Source organism: Zingiber officinale, chromosome 6B, assembly GCF_018446385.1.
Source record: "Zingiber officinale cultivar Zhangliang chromosome 6B, Zo_v1.1, whole genome shotgun sequence".
Classification (NCBI taxonomy): domain Eukaryota; kingdom Viridiplantae; phylum Streptophyta; class Magnoliopsida; order Zingiberales; family Zingiberaceae; genus Zingiber; species Zingiber officinale.
The window spans coordinates 117,065,094-117,081,682 of NC_055996.1; the positions used below are offsets into that span (position 1 = coordinate 117,065,094).

The window sequence follows — 16,589 nt, forward strand, 5'->3', positions numbered from 1 at the left end:
ATCAGACAATACCCTTTTTTATTTTATTTTTTTGATAATTCAAGTGTTCATCTCTTTAAACCATCTTAAGACCGGTCCGATCCCACAAAAATTTTCTACTTGTCATCAAAATCTTAAATTTCTTAGTTATCCATTAGATAGTCTAACCATCACATACAATTTATTTTATTTTTATATATATTACAGGAGAAGCACATGCACCAATATAATAACAAACAAAAACAATTTATCAGAATGGAAATGAAAGGTGGTCAGATCCATTGGTCTGAGGCAAACATGGAAGGAGCTGTCATGTTGAAGTTATTCTGAAAACACATTAGCTAACCTTTTTGCCTGCTGCGGCTCCAAAGAAGCATTGAGCTTAGCTTAATGGTACAATTCAGATAATGGAGGATGTTCATGAAGCATGGCCAATGCGTTACTGCAAAGAGGGAGACACTTAAATCAACCTTCCTGTTCCTGATACATTCAGGGATCTGCAGCTACTTTATCAGAAACAATAGCACTCACTCGGTGTGAATAAAGTTAAGGTCACTTCATGGATGGAAAGAATACAAAGGAGCATGAAACAGTTAAGGAGTGAGTTGTTCAGGCCGAAAGAAGCCGATGTATACATCTTTGGAAAAAGAACAACCAAATATTCATATGCTCACTTGGTCAACTTAATTCAAAGAAAAATTCCAAAGGTAGTTTTTAACCTGCAACTTGAAAGAATGATGAGCTAAGGAGTTACGTTGAGGACAGGTACATAAACATTGTTCCATTTTTTGGGTACATACGTGCACATCGAACTGTACTAACTACTTAACTAATGTACATGGAAGCAGTTTTCATTTGGATGAATGAAGCTGGTTGACTTTGAGCAATTTTTAAAACATTTATCAGCTTAATATAATCAGCTTTCTACCTCCAGATCTAGTTGTACTAATTAACAAGGAAAAAAAAAAGTTTGAACACGCAAGCCTCATTCCAAAGCATGCTAGATGTCGTCGGAGTGAAATGGTAAGATGACACGCATATATATATAAATGAGTCGATCGAACATAATAATGTACAATCGAGGGAGTTGCAAGGAGATGACGAGATACTTGGCCTTGTATGGCTTGCTTGTTTTCTTTGTAGCAAATCTAGCTAATGCTCAGACAGGTATTTGTCAAATTGCTTTCGTCTTCTTTCACATCCACAGAGAAATTTATTTGGATGATTTAGCTCTCAGAGACACGATTAGTAGAATTAGGATGGTGATCTTTTTTTACTCAAGAGATTTAGTGAATGGGCTATACTTATCATACACGGAATTTAAAGCACTTAATGTTCATGTTAGTCTAATAACTTTTAGTTAGGTGCGTTTATTTAGTATAAGTAGCAACTATAGTTTTTTTCTATATAAATTTCATATTAGATTACAAGTGCCTTAATTTAGCTCAACTAGATGCCCTTTTTAACGACATGTAGTTATTGATCTATATAGCACTGTGATACTAACAAAGTTATATAATTAACACGAAAATAAAACCTTAAGAATTTAGCATATCAATTATTAATTATGACAAAAAGGCGAATACGTTCGCCCTCAACGCCCTCGTCAACCCGTCCCAAGGTCAACACGAAGGAGGTAAATCATAGGCGACTACTAATTTTTGGAATAGTGACTAACACATAAGAGCATATCAATTATTAATGAAGCATATGAAACGTGGTGCAGAAGCTTCGTAGCCGTGATTCATCAATGAGTCACTATTGAAAGTCTAGTATCTTTCTCTTTGGTGTATAAATAGAGAAATCTCTTATAAAACTTTACAATTTGAACTTAGAGAAGGGGCACAAATAAAACAAGAGAAAGATTCAAATGATTTAAACAATCAATATTTCATCCACCTTCAAACTCTCATGTTATATCATCAATTAGTCAATCAGATCCATCATATATTGAATATTTTCGTGATCACTTTTGCCTATAGTTTATTAGCATTGCCCCCCATTAATCCCTCTTTCACCCCCTATTCTTATTCTCCAGTACCTTTTACACTAAAAAAATCAAGAGGAGGTGTCCGTCGCCATCAACTCCCCTTCTCTCCTGTCTACTATAATCCCTAAGTCGATCGACTGTTGCAATCTAACAACTACTTATGGCTTTCTATTGTTGAATTACTCAATTAAAATTTACCATCAATTGACTCATGATAGATCAGTGGACTATCCAATCGACTAGGGTTCAAATAGAAATATTTTGTAAGTAAGCCACCAAATTTGAATCAATTTTAGTGGATTCAACTCACTAATCAATTAAATTCACACCCAAATAACTAGAGTCGGGACTAAAATAGCTTAATGATCAAGTTGAAATATACTTTTCTTAAGGATGCATGTCTTTCAATTCTTATAACTCATAAAAAGCTTTCAGTTTTACTTCACCATCAAAGTCATCTTCTACTAAGTCCTCAAATCTCTCAAATGCACTACGTACCCAACTTGCTCCATGTGTCATGTTCGTTGTTATTCTACACAGTCCACAGTTATAGTAGATATTGAAGAAGAGAATAATATAAAAATAAAGGGGGTAATTCTCAAATTAGTCCCACATTAGTTGACATGGTGCTGATTTCGTCCCTCATATTTTAATTGACCAAATTTAGTTCTTTAATTTTCGAACGTTTTTCTAAATTGATCCTTCCGTCCAAATCCCCGTTCAAATAAACGGGAAGACTTGTTTAACCTGTGGAAGTGATCTATTGATCATGTCGGTGCCCATCAGTTCTGACCCGCCTTCCTCAGGCGCCTTCCACGTCGACGTGCTCCCTGCACTCAAGGGCGTCCTCGCCTTCCTAAAGGACACCGGAAGCCCTTCATGATCAATCCCTACCCTTTCTTCTAGCCCAACGCCGGGTGGCACGACGCCGGGTCGGGGTCGACCTACATGAACATGTTCAACGCACAGGTGGACGCAGTGAGGGCGGCCATCACGACGACGGGGTTCCCGGAGGTGGAGATTGTTGTGGCGGAGACTGGGTGGCCGTACAGGGGGGACGCGGGGGAGGAGGGAGCGACGGTGGAGAACGCCCAGGCGTACAATGGCGGAATGGTGGCACACCTGCACTCCCTCGCTGGAACGCCGATGGCGCCGGGTAAGTTGGTGGACACCTACATCTTCGCGCTCTACGACGAGGATCTGAAGCCCGGCCCGACCTCCGAGCGCCCCTTCGGCTTCTTCCACCTCAACCTCATGCCCACCTACGACGCCGACATCACCAAGTCTTCCTCCAACGCCGCTGGCCTTATTTCCCAGGTAAACTAATAGAGAGCTCCGGTAAAAATCGAATTCGATCGCAAAATTAGATTTTGGTGACGAATAATGATGACAGTGGCGCAGAACTCGACTGAGGCGATGCCAAAGAGGGTCGTCTATCCGTCTACCGGTTAAACAAGTCTTCCCGTATATTTTAACAGGGATTTGGACGGAATGATTGATTTAGAAAAACGTTTAAAAATTGGAGGACTAAATTTGATCAATTGAAAAATTAGGGACGAAATCGGGACTACGTCAAATAATGATGGACTAAATTAGGAATTAACCCAAAAATAAAGAAAATCAAAAAGAGATGGATTATTTTGATATTCATCAACTTGTTTGTGGCATAACCACTAAATCTTATAAAGACATCATAGATAGTTCTAAAATTACATTAGTTATTGCTTAAATAATTTGATCATCATCTATTAGCCTCATGAAACCTCACAATGCATGCATCTGTTTTAATTCTATGCATGCATGTGCATTAATTCTCAAAATCAATTTTTAACACTCTCTCTTAATTTTGAGAGATCTAAGAGCATTTCCAATACAAGTTTTGTCAAATGTTTGTAAAATTAAAAAACCTTAATAAGAAAATTTTTATGATTATGTCCGTGAGGTTTAAGGTTTTTAGTTCAAGAGCAAATTTTATTTTTCAAATCTATTTTTTTCTCTCGGGTTAATAATTAATTAATAATAAGATAATATTACATATTTGGCCTTTCAAAATAATTAAAAAATAAATTAGTTTATGAAACATTCAATTATAATGTTTTATTTCATAAATGGTTAATAATAATCATTAAAGTGGTACTTTTTCTATTAAAAATAAATATATTCAAGATAAGTTAAAAATATATATAAATGGCTATAATTAAATTTAAATTCATAAATTAATTAAATATTAAATGAAAATTATAAATTAAATTAAAATTTATTAATTATTAACTATAAATTAAAGATGATAATTAATTAAAATATTTAATAAAAATTACATAGAGATATTAAATGAAAAAAATAATAAATAAAGATATGTGATTTATAATGTAGTACCCATAAAAAAGTTGTATCGAGGTTTTTTAATTGTGGAGAGAATAATAGGATTTTATACTTATGATGTGGCATTAATGTGATATATTGAAAACTATAAAAAAAACTGGAGGTTTAACCATTCAAAATGCCCTAATACTCCAATTTTTCATGCAAGTAGAGAAACTTTTCAGTTGAAAATGACAATTTTCAGAAAACTAATTCAATTTCTCTTTTATTTGCTAACTCTTTAATGAAGTGATGTTGTAACTCGATGAGTTTTGTGTGACTATGAAAAATAGGGTTTTTAGTCATTGTAATAGCAGACATATTGTCACATAAGAATATGATTGGCGCAAATTGTTCTTGCTTCATATCCTTGAGAATTCTATTTGATCAGATAGCTTCACATGCTGATATATACTCAGCCTTAGTAGAAGACATAGCCACGGTACTTTGCCTCTTTGATGATTGATATAAGATGTTATAGGCAGACCCAAGTATGACATGGCAGACAAAGTCAATGTGACATGACAGTTAAAGTCAAGGGGAGGTGGTAGCCAGCGTGTCATTCTCCACAAAGCTTTATTATTTGCCCAGCACTAAGGCCTTCAATACGGGGACGACTGTCCTATGAGTCGGTCGGACTTAGGGAACCTAGGGTCCCATTCCTATATTAAGACATCTATCTTATATCCAAGCAATCGATAGACAATCTAGTTTAAGGGATGTTTGACCTATCACAGATTCGATCGGTCATATGTCCGGCCGGAATAAGGGATCCAGCTTTCCACTCGGTACAAGGCTTTCAGCATACAACCCACTGTCGATCAACCTTATGAGTTTTCTCACATGTCAATCCTCCTTCATATAGTCGATCGGCAATAATTTCGGTCAGATTTACACAACTCGACATGTTCGTCTCTTATACATACAGAAAAGCAATTCTCCTTATAAAGTCGTCCGCAATTCCAGATCTCAAGTTCTCACTTCAAAGGCAAGTTTTCTCTCATATGGACGATCAACTTAAAGTACCAATCGAATCTCCAGGAACTCAAGCTCCATTCCTCAGGCAAGTATCCCAGTATATGGCCCGTTGTCTAAAGAATCGATCAAACCTAGGGGACTTAACTTCATATTACTTCCAAAACATATCTCTAGTACCACCCAGTGTATAACCAAGCAGCTTAAGGGAAGATTGGATATACAGTCAGCTAATTTATAGATCCGGGCAAGATACATTCATAAAAGAACATGGTTAGAGAATCATAATAACTTATCAGAGTAATAACCGTTTGTCAAAGAATATTCCTCTATTATAATATGAGCATTCTGTAAGGGACCGGTGGCCGGCTAGAAGGGGGGTTGGATAACTAGATCACCCCCAATTTACTTTCTTCTCTACAAGGTGTTAGTGTGTAGCGGAATATACTAAACAAAAACAATAAGAACAAGCAAGAAAGCACAAACGCTAACACAAATCTTTTACGTGGTTCGGAGATTGCTTGCTCCTACTCCACGGCGTGTCCTTGAGGTGGATGAACCCTTGATCCTTCGGTGGATCAATCCCCGACAATCTCCAGCTAGCTCTTACTCCTTCTCGGTGGAGTACAACCTCTCACAAAGCTCTCTTCCTCTTACAAGATAAAGACTTAGATTAGGAGGAAGAGAATGACTTGGAAGCTTTGGACAATTGCTAAGGAGTTATTCAACAAGCATGAGTAACCTTCTTCAAGTCTCAAAACTTCCTATAAATAAGATGAGAGAGTTGATCATCATATCAACTCATCTCGGCACCAGTCGACTAGCAAAATCATCAGTCGACTGGTGTTACCGTTGGAGGTAACCAACCGCTACTTCACAGCACTAACAGTATGCCAACGGTCATTTACCAGTCAACTGCTAAAACATGCAGTCGACTGATCCACATTGACCGAACGAACAGAACCATTCTGTTTGCACCGAGTCGACTGCGCGGTCGACTGCTAAAACATGCAGTCGACTGCTACAGTATTGCTACAGTAACGCTATAGTACTGCTACAGTAAAACCCTAAAACTAGTATTTTACTCCGAGTACAATTTCTCATGCACTCGTACCCTCACCCTTATGACTCATTTGCCGCTTCCTTTGCAGTTTTAACCTCTTACCTTCAAGTCTACTTCCTTTGGCTCTCGTCCCTCGGATGCATTCAAGCCCACGGCTCGTCCCCAATGTCATCCTTCGCGTATGCCTTGAAGTCGGTTTCCTCGGTCCTTATCCTCGCTGCTTTGTCCACGGTCCCTCGGATGCTTCATCCTTCACTGTACCCGAAGTCATCAACCTGAGTCGCATGTGTATCCTGTAAAGCTGCACAACTCAAATACATATATCAAATACAAGGGTGAACATAACTTAAACTCTTTGATACACACATCAAAACTATGATCGTACCGATCAAAACCTAGGTCGATTGCACCAACACATTCTTCATAACCTTCTTCGAAGGTGCTTACACTTCCCATCAACTGACAACTTATGACAGCATATTCCTTTAATTGTCTCATTAATGTCGTAAGTTATAAAAGATAAAATAGGTGCACATATGGGTAATGGAAGATTCCTAGGACGATAACTACACATCGCCCAGGTTGTATGGCTTCCCTTACTCGACAACATCTGATATTCTCTTTCGCCTCATGATTGCGAAAGTTATGAGACATGATATATAAAGGTGGTTCTCTTCATTAGAAGCTATACACGTCTTACGACAGTCTTACTTACACGCACGCATTCTATTATTCTTCTCTCCATTTGCCAGCTCGGATGTGGCACTGACTTAAGCATTGGAGGACCTTCGTAAGGGATCTCTTCTATGATTTTTGGGCACTGACGTTCTGTCTGCTCTCTTTGGTGTGTGTAGAGAGGAAGAAGAAGTCCCTTTTCCTCTAATTCAAAGTCTTCACATGGTCAACATCGCAACCACCTGCCTAGCGCGCTATCTCTCTAGTTTTCAGACAGGATCAATGAACAAGAAATAGACTTTGTTCCTATTAAGAAAATATAGCCTCATGTACTCTTTCGATCATCTATTGAACCTACCCAATCGCTATCAGAAAAACCATTCATTTCACTATCTTTTTCAGCTACAAATATTAGTTTATAATTCTTAATTCCTTGCACATCTAAGAATACATTTAGCTACAGCAAGATGAAGTTTACTAGGCTCACTCATAAATCTTGAGACAATGCAAACAATATACATAATGTCTAGTCTTGTATTTGTGAGATAAATGAGTGATTGAACATGTTTTCTGTAGATGGTTTCATTAACCTTCTTAGCTCCATCATTTTTTAAAAGCTTATCATTGACTACCATAGGAGTATAAGAGGCCTTACAACAAATCATGTTGAATTTCTTCATCAAATTAGTAACATATTTTTCTTGAGAGACAAAGATTCTCCCATTATCTTTCTTCACTTGTATCCCACGAAAATATTTCATAAGTCTTAGATCTGTCATCTCAAATTGACTCATCATGACTTTCTTAAAATCTTCAATCATCATATAATGATGGTTCACTTTGGACTTCTTTGGAATCCATTTTTATGAAAATAATTATCAATTTTACTATTCCATATTCGTGGAACTTGCTTTAACCCATAAAGAGCTTTTTGTAGTCTGTATACCATATTTTCTTGACCTGTAATTACATATCCTTGTGGTTGTTGGATATATACTTCTTCTTCGATTTATATATTCAAAAATACAGATTTAACATCTAATTAATATATCAGCAACTTGAGTTGAGCAATAAGAGTCATAAACATACAAATAGTTTCCATACGAACAACCGATGCAAATGTCTAGCCGAAGTCAATTCCAAGTTGTTGAGAATAGCCCATGGCAACAATGCGAGCTTTATGCTTTTGAATAGAGTCATCTTCGTTGTACTTAGTCTTGAAGACTCATTTTAAGCCGATAATGTCTTTGGATGGTGTGACTTTTCAATGAGTCGCCAAGTGTTATTTTTTTTTTTATCATCTAAACTTCTTCTCCAATAGCATCCTCATAATTTTGGGGCTCACTAGCAACAAAAGCAACATCACATGCGCATGCTTCATATATTTCTTATAATGAATGAGTCTTTCTTGTTGGTGAGTCAGTTGTATCTGAAACCAGCTGAACATAACTTGATGATGAAGAACTTGGAGTTTCTTAATTTGGATAAATTTAATGAGTGACTACATTGTCTTACATATGAATCAAACTCTTTGTCTTCCCATTCCCATGCACTCCTTCGTCAAAAATTACATCTCTTGAAATTATCAACTCTTGAGTGTTGGGATTATGCAAGTTGTAACCTTTGGAATGATCACTATAGTCAATGAAGATGCATTTCTCTCCTTTTTCATCAAACCTTTCTCTATTCTGAGGAAGAATGTAATAATAAGCCAAAGAACAAAAGATCTTAAGATGACCAATCTTTGGTTTTCGTTGGAACTATACTTCATAGGGTGTCATTTGTTGTACAGTCTTAATTGGAGATCTATTCAAAAGATATATCGTTGTATTAACAGTTTTTGCCAGTAGATGTTGGGCAACTTTTAGCTTTCAACATGCTTCGAGTCATCTCCACAATGTTATAATTTTTATGCTCTACAATGTCATTTTGTTAAGAACTTTGTCGAATAGTAATATGCCATTTTCTTTACAATAGTTTCAAAATGGTTTTGAAATAAATTCTCCTCCTCGATCTATTCTCATGCCTTTAATGACTTGTCCACTTTCTCTTTCAACATAGGCCATAAATTGAAGAAATTTAGAGAAAACTTCAGATTTCATCTCAAGAAAATATACTCACATCATCCTTGAATAATCATCAACAAATAAAAGAAAATATCTTCTATTGTTCAAGGAATAAGTTTTGGTTGGACCACAAATAACGACATGCAATAATTCTAGTAGACTTATAACTCTCCATGAGAATTTAGGAGATGGCATTCTATAGATTTTTTCCATAAACACATCCTTCACAAACTCTCCCACTTACATTAATAGAAGGTAGCCCAATAGTCATAGCCTCTTTATTAAGTAATTTAAAGCTCTCATAATTTAAACGCCCATACCTTATATGCCAAAGCATTGAATCATTTATGACTTTAGACTTTAAAACCATATTTTCTTTATGAGACTTGCATGTTAGAAATACTCTATTTGATGCCATAGGTACTCCAGTTATTGTTTGATCCTTTTCATTGTTAATAATTGTGCATTTATCTCTATCAAATGTGAGCATATAACCATTTTCTACCAATTGATCCACACTCAGTAAATTTTGAGATAATTCAGGAACATAAAGCACATCTTTGATAAGTTTAGAAGTACCTTCCTTTGTTTTCACGATGATATCACCTTTGCCTTCCACCTTCACATACTTTCCATCTTTAAGCTTCACTTTGGATTTAAATGAATCATCCAGATAGACAAAACTGGACTTTATACTTGTCATATAGCAATTGCATCCGCTATCAAGGTACCATGTATCTTGATCTTCTTGCATACTCATGCAAGAGTAGAATAATGATTCTGAGGATTCATCATCTTCAGTGAAATTGACTTAATTTTGTTAATTTCTTTGGGCAATTCACAATCATTACATTGTTGAAACCAATAATCTTTACTTTCATAATTGCTCTTTTTGTATACGTGACATCGTATAAAATCTTTGTTGTTAAACTAATTTTTCTTCCACCCCTTGGCTTTTGATTCACCTCTTGAATTAGAATTCAAATATTGATACTTTGGTTGTCTCAATCGATCTGCATTCTTTTTGTCTATCACATTCATTTATATCTAGTCATTACATTCTCAAGAACTTCAAGAGAACTCACTAGTTCATATATACAAGTCTTTAGATTCTTCAATGATAGTAACAACATATTGAAGTTTTTATGATAAAATCTTTAAAATTTTGTCAACTAATTTCTTTTCTTCAATAGTATTACCATAACTTTTAATCAATTTAACTAATCACGTACCCTTTTAGTTTCTTTCATGGATAATTATCAAAATTGATCCATAGAACCTATAATTTCATGATAGTGATTTTCTCTAAACCTTGAAATTCTTTGTTCTGAACTTTCCAAACATCCTTAGCCTTTTTTTTATGTCGAAAATGCAAGAAAAAATTGACTTGCTCAACCCTTGATGGATGTATCGTAGTGCATTTGCATCCTTTTTGATATTCTCTTTATATTGTCTTTGTTGAGTATCTGTCCATGCTAGAGGAGTCGTTGGCAGTTCTTCGTAGATTTGTTCGATTACTTTCCATAGATAATGTGAGATGAAAAATGTTTCCATCTGATTACTCCAATAATTATACTGTTCTCCATTAAAAATTAAAACTTGACTTGAAGAGTATTGGAAGAGAGTATTTGCCTTAAGGAAAGGAACGTATGAACTTGTTTTGATACCACTAATAGATATTAAAGTAGAGAACAATATAAAAATAAAGAAAACCCAAATAGATGGATTATTTTGATATTCAACTTATTTGTGGCATAACCATTATAATATAGACATCATGGATAGTTACATTAGTTTTTACTTAATTAATTTTATCAGATTCATGAAATCTCATCATGCAAACATCTGTTTTAATTCTATGTATGCATGCGCATTAATTCTATGCAATGCATCACCTTCTACACTATAATTTTTCTTATCTTACGGTCACTCAAATGTCACGTGCCATTTTTCTCAAGCCAGCCTGGCAATAATGAGTGAAGCTCTTTTCTTTGAAGTACTGCATCATACTTTTAAGTTATTCAGCGTGTTGATGTCAAATCATCATCCACACTCGATCTCGTGAAATTATAAACTCTACCTCCTCCGTGTTAATCCTGAGACAAATTAATGGAGGTGTTGAGAATAAACATATTCGATCTTTTGTCACCGTAAAATTATAAGCTCGACAAGCTCCACATATATCTTGTCAAATTTTTACACAACTTTAAACGCGCATATTAAATACATATTAATACTTAAAATCAAACTTCCTTCACCTAAAATTCGCTACGGTCTGCCGACGTAAAAAAAAACACCAACATAAAATACTTTAATCAAATATAAAACTTATAAATTAAATGAAGGCAGGCACTCAGTTGAATTAACTAACGGAAATTATAATTTAAATAAATATAACTATAAAGACTAGATGCCTAGATGGAGATATCTGCTTGATTAAAAGAAAGCATGAAACATTTACTTGGAACGGTGTAGCGCTTGATCGATAATTATAAAGATGATGCCTTTAATTTAAGTCATCATAATTATGTGATTATTTGATAATCATATAATTAAAATTAAAAAAAATAAAATATAACTTAATGCACAAACTATTTGGAAAGAAGTTTTCCTATTATACTATTTTCTCAAGACCTTATGCAGTATTATGCTAATTGCGATGAAGTTAAAGTTCTCCTACCTGAAGAAGATAAACGTGCATATAAAGATTTTTATTCTGTTAATGAAGCTTATGACTTACTTCAGACCAAGCTAAATCCTAATTTCATAATTAGCCCCTTACTTCATATAGGAAATAAAGTTCAAGATAAGACTTAATAACAGTAGCTTCAACAACTCTTACTAGTCCAGAACGACTAGTACTTTCTATTCCAAATTCACTTAAACTCATGAATTACTAGTAATTGGAAATTTTACAAACTACCCATAATAGAAAAAATAGTTTACTGTCTAACAAAGCACTTCCTGAAGATATACTTACTCATATATATCCAAACTCTGGGAGATACTTCGTCCTATAAATATTTTGTAGAACTGGAAGAAGCTCTTAATTGGTTTCATCAAAATCTCACACCAGAAATTACCATTACTTATGGGGAAGAATACACTTACATTTTTGACAAATTTATGATAACTTAGTTGTTGGCCGTCAAACTGTGTAGTAAGAAGCGGTGTATTAGTGGTTTTGATAAGGGAAGAAGGTACAAAAGAAGCAAGCAATCTTTCATCAATAGTAAAAATAGTAACTCTACTATCTAAAAATGCATGTAAAATAACTTCATGTTGATAAGAAAAATAGACGAGTCGAGGATATAAGGAGGATAAAAAAAATAAGTTTTCACACACTTTTATTGATCATTACATATCCTATTTATAAGTTAATATATCACATATTAAAAAACCCACTAACTCCACTAACATCACAACATTAACCACTATCTTCGACCACTAACTCAACTTGCCAACTCATTGACCAACCAACACCACATTACAACCATTACCCTATTATTTCTCTCCACTAACACACTAATTTTATCAACAATCCCTCACTTAAACCGGTATTCCAAATGTAATAATCAGTTTAAAAAGAATCAAACTTTTAAACTCCATGTAGAAACACCAAGTAGCTTTCTGAGCTTTTGAAATGTAGCAAATTTGAGAGGCTTGGTTAGTATATCAGCAATTTGATTTTCGCTTCTGCAGTAAACAAGATTAATGACTTCATCATTTATAAGATTTCTTAGGAAATGATACCTCACATCTACATGTTTACTTCGACCATGTAGCACTGAATTTTTAGAAAGTTTTATTGTCGAACTGTTTTCACAATAAATCTGAATAGGTCCATCCTCTTTGAAATATAATTCTGTAAGAATCTTCTTTAGCCAAATAGCTTGACAAGCACAAGATGTTGCAACAACAAACTCAGCTTCCGTGGATGATAATGTACGATTGATTGCTTTTTCAAAGACCATGAAATAGCTCCTGTACCCAGCATAAAATGTACCCAGATGTACTTTTTCGATCATCTAGATCTCCTGCATAATCATTGTTTGTAAAACCAAATAGATCTGACTTTTCTCCCTTTTTATAAAACAACCCAAACTCTTTAGTCCTTACAAGTATCGAAAAATTCTCTTTGCAGCTAAGAGATGCATTTCTATAGCACAATACATGTATCTACTAATTATACTTATAGCATGCATAATATCAGGTCTCGTCGCTATCAAATGCATTAAACTCCCCACTATCTATTTGTAAAGTGTGGCATCAACCTTCTTTCCTCCAATATTTTTATGTAACTTCACTCCAAACTTAGAAGGAGTATTTACAGGATTGTAATCTTTCATTTGAAACCTGTCCAAAATTTCTTGCACATATCTTCTTTGAGAAATAAAATTCCAACAGAAGCTTGCACCACTTCAATACCAAGGAAATAATGCATCATAGCAAGATCAGACATTTCAAATTTTTTCATCATAGATTTTTTAAATTTTCCAAATATATATATACTATTTCCAGTGTAGATTAACTCATCTACATATAAACAAACTATTAATATTTTCCCTTCTTCATCAATCTTAATAAAAAGAGTATGTTCATAAGAGCATTTTTGAAAACCTTTAAAAAATTAAATAAGTTTCTATACGATTATACCAAGCCCATGGGGCTTGTTTTAATCCATATAGAGCTTTCTTTAATCTATAAACTTTATGCTCATTACCAAATTTCACATAACTAGGAGGTTGATCGATAAATACCTCTTCTTTCAAAACTCCATGGAGGAATACTGATTTTACATCCAATTGAAAGATAGACCATGAATTTTGTGCCGCCATTGCTATCACCACTCTGATTGTATCATGTCTTGCTATAGGAGCAAAAACTTCTTTATAGTCAACAACAAACTCTTGTTTATAGCCCTTCACCACCAAGCGTGCTTTGTACTTATCAATCTCACCATGTTCATTTAGCTTTGTCTTGTAAACCCACTTTACACCAATAGTCTTTTGCCCTTTAGGAAGATCACATAACTCTCATGTATTATTTTTTTTTCCATTGATGTAATTTCATCATCCATAGCTTTTCTCCATTTTAATTCTTTAACAGCCACTTCAAAAATAGTGGTGTCACAATATGAAAACAAAGCAAAATGTGTAAGAGGATCATCACCGTGATCAATTCCAGTGACCTCATAATCAGACATCCATGTTGGTCTTCTTCAAACACGTTGTGGCCTTTGTGATTCTACTTCAACCGAACTTTGATCTGCTATAGGAATATTTTGAGAGACTTCCTCATGCTGCTCATCCTCCATAGGCTATTGTATTTTCTCATCATCATTAAAATCAACAGGGATAATTTTTTTAACATCATTTTGATTCCATGGCCAAGTGTCTTTTTCGTCAAAAATAACATCACAACTTATAATGATTTTCTTAGTGCAGGGATTATATAATCTATAAGCATTTGATGTATTACTCATACCAAGAAAAATGTGTTTTTCACCTTTGTTGCCTAGATTCTTTCTCCTTTTATCTGGAATATGAGCATAAGCGATACACCCAAAAGTTCGAAAATGATCAACAGTTAGTTTTTTTCCACTCCAAGTTTCCTCTGGTGTCATGTTTTGAACAGATAATATAGGACTTCTATTCAATATATGGATGCTCCAATTAACTACTTCTGGCAAAAAACTTTTAGGAATACCACTTGTCGTTAGAAGCTTTGCACCATATTCATAATAGTGCAGTTCTTCCTCTCATATACACCATTCTGTTGAAGTGTGTAAGTTGTTATAAGTTGTCCCTTGATTCCATGAATCTCACAAAAATTTGCAAATTCATGTGAGTTATATTCTCCACCATGATCTGTATGCAGAACTTTAATAGAGTTGCCAATTTCTTTCTCAACAAGAACTTTATAATTTTTGAAATCTGTAAATGCTTCAGATTTTTCTTGCAACAAATAAATCCATATTTTGTGGCTATAATCATCAATAAAGGAAATTATTTATCTTTTACCTCCATTAGAATGTGGTGCTATTGGTCCGTAAATATCTGAATGAATAAGCTCCAATGTCGCCTTTGCTCTCCAAGATTTTCCTTGTGGGAATTGATTACGGTATTGTTTGCTAACAACACATTCTTCACAAACTTGAGAAAGAGATGTAATTTGAGGAAGACCGATCACCATATTATTCTGTTTTAGTGTTTTCAATCCACTAAAATTTAGATGCTCATAGCGAAAGTGTCATAACCATGTCTCATCATCACATTTTGATGAAAAATATGAATGTGGTGTAGTATGAAGATAAAGCAGAAACATACGATTTGCTGTCATATTAACTTGTGCAATTAAGCCCAACTTTGCATCTCAAATCCGACAAACTCCTTCTTTAATAGCAATTTCATATCATTTTTCTTATAATTGACCCACACTAAGCAAATTAGTTTTTAAGAGTCTCCTTTTGCTTGTATGGTTACCTTTCCTCTTCCCATAATGGAAATTATAGAGTTGTCGCCAAATTTGACAGAACTGTGAAAGGATTCATCTAAGTCTTAAAATGTGTCCTTTTCTCCACACATGTGATTGCTGCAGCCTGTATCTAGATACTATATATTTCGTTGAGTTTTCTCTTTCTCATGGCATACCATTAAAAGGGACACTTCTTCTTCTTCTGCAAAGTTAGTCTGATCTCCATTTTGTTTCTTCAAATTTGTATAACATTCTGATCTATAATGGTCATACCTATGACATCGGCAACATTCAACATTAGACATGTTTGCTGACTTTGTTCTATTAGTTATAGAATAATAGCCTCCACGTCCTCTATCTCTTCTTTGAAAATAGCTTTCCTGGTGTTGATTTTGTTCTTGGTTCTCATGATCATTATTGTTTCTACCTCCTCTTCCTCGTCCTCTGCCTCTTCCTCGTCCTCTATCACTTCTACCATTTGTAGAGTGATTTTCTGATAAAGCCTTCAATGCTTGCTCCTCTTTTTCACATTGATGATTTTCTGCTCATGTACTAATAATGAACTTTGTAATTCATCAATTGAAAGTAGACTTACATTATTTGCTTCTTCAATGGCACAAACAACAAAATTAAATTTTGGTGTCATAGATTGAAGAATTTTTTTTTCGACAATGAGAACATCCTCTGTCTTGTTGCCAAGGATCCGTATTTTATTGACGATTGCCATCGTTCTTGAAAAATAATATGAAATTGATTCTCTTGATTTCATTCGGAGCATTTCGAACTCTGAACAAAGTGCTTGAAGCTGCTGCCTCTTAGCTCTTATCGTACCTTGGTACTTCTTTTTCATAGAATCCCAGATATCTTTAGCAGTTTTCTTGCAGAGAATGGCTTCCAAGATTGAGCGATCAATAGTTTAGAAGAGATAATTCTTTGCTTTAAGATCTTTCAATTGCGCATATGTTAGCGCAACACCTTCTATCAATTCTGCTACTCCAGAAAT

General features: G+C 34.7%; 1 pseudogene; it reads left to right on the forward strand.

The window, feature by feature from the left end:
• Positions 1-2,738: 2,738 nt before the first annotated feature.
• On the forward strand, positions 2,739-16,070 carry LOC121991437 (annotated as a pseudogene).
• Positions 16,071-16,589: the final 519 nt, after the last annotated feature.